Genomic DNA, 5226 nt, shown 5'->3' with positions numbered 1-5226 from the left:
AAAAAAAACAAAAACCCCAGCCACTGAAATGCTGACGCGTGGATGACTTTTGGTCCCGGTTGGTGCCACCAACCGGGACCAAAGGCCCTCATGCCTGGGCTCGGCGCACCGGCCACGTGGAGGCCCATCTGTCCCGTTCGTGTTAGAACCGGGACTAAAGGTCTAGGGCATTAGTAACGACCCTTTAGTCCTGGTTCAAGAACCGGGACAAAAGGCCCTCACCAACAGGGACTAATAGGGGTTTTTCTACTAGTGAACTTCAACACGACGGGGGTACCCATATACCCCCTCCTCAATAACATTATTTTCCCATGTATATGTATGTCACGTCGTTGTCGATATAACCCCCTCCCGGACAACTTCGACATGAGGGGCGGTTGATATATATACCCCCTCTCGACCGTGATAACTTATACCACGGCAGCACCCCCCTCGGCCCTCTTGCTCGACCAAAACTCTCGAGGACACCCAAACCCTAGAGAAAAGACGATGTTGGTCTCCTACCCCCTCCCACCTCGCCCCTACCCGACAAACTCTCTCGAGGCCACCCAAATTTACCAAGTTAAAGGAGCATTGTCGTCAAGGCCACCCCAAACCCTTGAAGCATTGTGTCGAGGCCACCCCAAACCCTTGAAGCGTTGTCTAGGCCACCCCAAACCCTAGAGAAGCAGCGTCGAGGCCACTAACATGATTCCTTATTGTGATTAGCTAGCTAGTTCTATGTTTGCCACTAATATATATCCATCTGTACCATGTTTGATTAATAATTGGCATGTTGTAAATATTTGCAGAAACTATGGAGAACTCCCGAGACGAAGCAACAGAAGCGATGTTGGGGGACATAATCGCACAAGGAAGTGATGTCATTGCGTCATTTCTCAACGACAACGATGGTCAGGAGGACTGGGTGAAGAAGAGGGCTATGTTCATGATGGCTCCAGCCCATTAATGCCAGTACAAGAAGAGGGTTATGTTCATGATGGCTCCGGTGACCCAATGGAGGTACAAGAAGGAGACCGTGCTGACTGCTCCGGTGACCAAACCGAGTCCGGCCAGGTATATATATATTAGTTAAGCCCGTGCTGACTAGTTAATTGATGCATTCATTGTTTTCATATGTACACATATTAATTAACTCCCGTCTTTCTTCTTTTTTCTCTAGCCCTCCGGATCGAGCTCAACTTCGGTAAAGAAACGAGGCCCGAAGAAAAAGTTGCGCTCGGATGAAAGGTTTGAGATCACAGCAATCGCGCGCGATGCCAAGCCGATTGAACCCATCCGGACAAGGAATGCATTTCATGCTCAGTGCGGGGTTCTTGTTAGGGACAAGATCCCGATCAGTATCCAGCAATGGTTAAAGCCAAAGAAGGAAGACCCTGAGGTGCCGACGTCTTATGTCTCCGATATGCAGAAAGAAGATCTTTGGACAACGCTTAAGGCAAATTTCACCCTACCGCTAGAGGAGGATCCAGAGAAGCTAGTTAAAGAGGAATTAATCAAGTCTCATGCTCTTAAGAAGATGGCAGAACTATTCAGGAGGTGGAAGAATGAGCTGAAAACGTTTGTCGACAAAGAAGAGACACCAGAATTCACCGGCCGGTTTGAGAAGATCAGAGATCAATGGCCCGCATTTGTGGCCCACAAGACATCGGAAAAGAATAAGAAGATGTCAGCAACAAACAAGATTAATGCTACAAAGAAGAAGCATCACCATCGCATGGGGTAAGGTGGTTACCTCAAAGCCCGAGCTTTGTGGGACAAGGCTGAGAATGACATGATTGCGAAAGGGGTCGAACCAGAGACATTGAGATGGCCAGACCATTGCCGGACTTGGTTCTTCGGGGTTGGCGGAACCTTGGACCCTGTATAAGGGAAGTGCGTTTGGACGGAAGAGCAACTGTGAATACCCGTCAGGAAGCATCGGGAGTATATCAAGAAAGCGCAGGAAGGGACGTTCGTTCCAGACAGAGAGAAGGACAAGCTCACAATGGCCCTCAGGAATCCTGAGCACCCTGGATGGACATGAGGCACGCCAGGCTCCCTTCAGTGGAAGGATGGGTTTCCGGACGCAGGGGGTTACAAAACCCAAGAGAGGAGGAAGAAAGTGGAGCATAGCCAACTGCGGGCGCTGCATGAAAGGGTACAAGGGCTAGAGGAACGAGAAGCAGATCGCAGCAAATGACCTGCCGAAGCTTCCGCTGAAGCTACCCCGCCATCTCAACAGAGAAGCAGCATGGCTTCCACCGAGCAGACTCAGCAGCTGGACCCTGTCTTCACGGGCTACCCCATGGATGCTATCACAGAGTCTCAACATTGCCACCTTATGACGCGATGGATGACATTGAAAGTCAAGGCGGCTGTTGGCTCTGTTATACCTAATGCACCTGGCTCAACCTACCACGGCCAGCCGATTCCAGAAGGATATGCTAGGGTGATGGTGGATCAAATAACGGACGGATTTGAGGACCTTGAGCTTGACCACCCTACGGGTGAAGGGGAGATTCGGCTGGGTTCTTCTCTGAAGACTCCATGCCTATGGCGGGAGGAGCTCATCAACCTTCCAAACTGGACGCCTCCGCCTCCTCCTCCTCCTCCGGCGAGTGATCAGGGCACTCGGCCTCCTTCTCCGGCTTGTGGCGGCACTCCGCCTCCTTCTCCACCTGCGTCGGCGCGCCCGAGCAGCCAGCTGCCTCCTCCTTCTCCGCCTCGCCAGCAAGGGCAGAAGAGACCCGCCGCCGCCCTGGCTGCTCCGGCGCAGCGTAGTCCTTCTCCTCCGCCTCGTAAGCAAGCACGAAAGAAGACAGCCGCAGCCGCTCCGTCTGCTCCGGCATCTAGCAGTACAGTCTGAGGCGGGGGGCAATACAGATACGGTCCATCTCTCAAGCCTCTAGAGAAGTTACCGTACGAGAGGACCGAGGAGGAAAACACGAAGATCGTGCGGACCGAAGTGAAGGACTTCTTTGAAGGGTTGAAAGCAAAGAGACATCCACCTCCGGAGGAGAAGGTAGATCCGGTGAAAGCAAAGCGCACTATCGATGCCCTGAGGAAACCACCAAAGTCTCCGCCGAGAACCAACTATGAGCGCATTACTGAACAGGCATATCTCCGAGCGGAGCGGTCGGGAAGTACTGCCAGTGATCAAAGGTTAAAAGAACGAGCAGCTGGGAAAAAAATTGCCCAACTCGGCGAACAAGCAAAGCAATCGTGCCCCCCGCTCAATGTGTCTAGCGACATCGTCGCTAATGCTCCGGGGACGGTGCCCGGTTATAACAATCTTAGAGATTATCTGCCTGACGATGTACATTTTGATTTTTTGGAGGTCAATGAACACAGATACGAGTACAGGAAGCCTCTCATCAAAATTGAAAAATCTCTAACAACGATGATGCGAAGATTCCATAATTGGTACATGAAAACCTGCAGAGAGTCTGGGGGGACGAATACTTTGTATCTGAGAATTTCAGAGGAGCACGACCTCGTTGGAACTGATCTGTTGCCTGTTCCATTTGAGGAGTTCTTTGAGTTCTTCAATTAAAAGGCCCTCGATAAATTAATGGTCTTTTGCTACTGTCTGTAAGTACTATTTTTGTCATTAAGTCTCTATATATATATATCTCGGCTCTTTCATTGCATGTATTTATAATTAATTATCCTCACTATATTATGCAGATTGAAGATCGTCAAGTGCAAGAAACAAAAAATGTATGATATTAGGTTCATTAACACAAATATTATAGATGAATTTCAGGTTAAAAATAAGGCCGCAGAGGCCGAGGACAACTTGCTACAATCGTTGATCAAAAATCAAAACAAAGATTTAATACTCTTTCCTTACAACTTCGAGTGAGTGTTACTGTCGTGTGCATATTCGGTTTCCCTTACTAGTCGAGCGAGGTTATAGTAATGTAATTGATGAGTTATGCATGCGTGCGCAGCTTCCACTATGTTCTTCTGGAGATTAAGCTTGAGCGGGACTACTAACCGTCTTAGACTCGAGACGAAAAGATCCCGAAACCTATGCGGACATGACTAAAATGCTCAACAAGTAAGTTCAATCGATCATTATCGCACCATATCGGCAACTTTTTGTTCATTTCCTGTTGTCTCAAGTAATAATAATTATTTTCTTTGTCTTGCAGGGTTTGGAAACAGTTCACCGCAGAAGCTCCGGGACTGCCGAAGGAGCTGCGATATACATACCCGAAAGTAAGTACTAGTAGCTAGCTAGTGTCGCGCATCTTCCATTGATTCTATAGCTATACTTTCATCAATGCCATTTATAATGCTTCATTATCAGTTTGATTGATCTCTATTTCTCGTAAAGTGCTTGTGGCAGGAACCCGGAAATGATTTCTGTGGATACTACGTGTGCGAGTTCATCTACAACGCGACTTTGAAAAATAAGCGAGGCTACTCTAAAAGACAATATGAAGTGCGTAAGCAATAATATTCACAATTTCATTTTATTACACCATCATTTCTGTTGAGTTTCATTCATATATATGTATTAATTAACCCCCTTCTTCAAATTAGACGTGGCAGATGCGGAATGAACTCCTAGAACAAGATCGCATGAAAGCAATTCAAGAGGAATTGGCGGGATTCTTTCTTGACCATGTCATCAATAAAGCCAGAGAATACCATGTGGAAGTTGATTTCAATTGCTAGGGGATTGTAATTAAGAGATCTTACATATTGTATATGTATGTAGCCAGTAGCGTCTGATAGATAATGCGAAAACTTGTTGTTCGACCAATCTCTCGGAGAAGGAGAGGTCGATCGATCACTTCTCTCGGTATGCATGACGAACTTTTGTACTTAATGGTTTCCTTCATTTTATTACTAGCTAGCGTGTCGAGGGGCTCTCTATGTACAGTACGTAGCGTCGACCAAGCACGGACATAAGAGAGGACACTTCTTTCTATTAATTAGCTAGCTACCTAACACAATATATGAGACACCTAAATGAACCCCCCAACCCCCCCCCCCTTCAAAAAAAACAAAAACCCCAGCCCCTGAAATGCTGACGCGTGGATGCCTTTTGGTCCCGGTTGGTGCCACCAACCGGGACCAAAGGGCCTCCTGCCTGGGCTCGCCGCACCGGCCACGTGGAGACTCATCTGTCCCGGTTTATGCAAGAACCGGGACTAAAGGTATAGGGCATTAGCACCGACACTTTAGTCCCGGTTCAAAAACCGGGACTAATGGCCCTTACGAACCGGGACT

This window comes from Triticum dicoccoides, chromosome 5B (assembly GCF_002162155.2).
Source record: "Triticum dicoccoides isolate Atlit2015 ecotype Zavitan chromosome 5B, WEW_v2.0, whole genome shotgun sequence".
In the NCBI taxonomy this organism is placed as follows: domain Eukaryota; kingdom Viridiplantae; phylum Streptophyta; class Magnoliopsida; order Poales; family Poaceae; genus Triticum; species Triticum dicoccoides.
The sequence above is the reverse complement of the archived record's forward strand: the minus strand, read 5'-3'. Positions refer to the sequence as shown.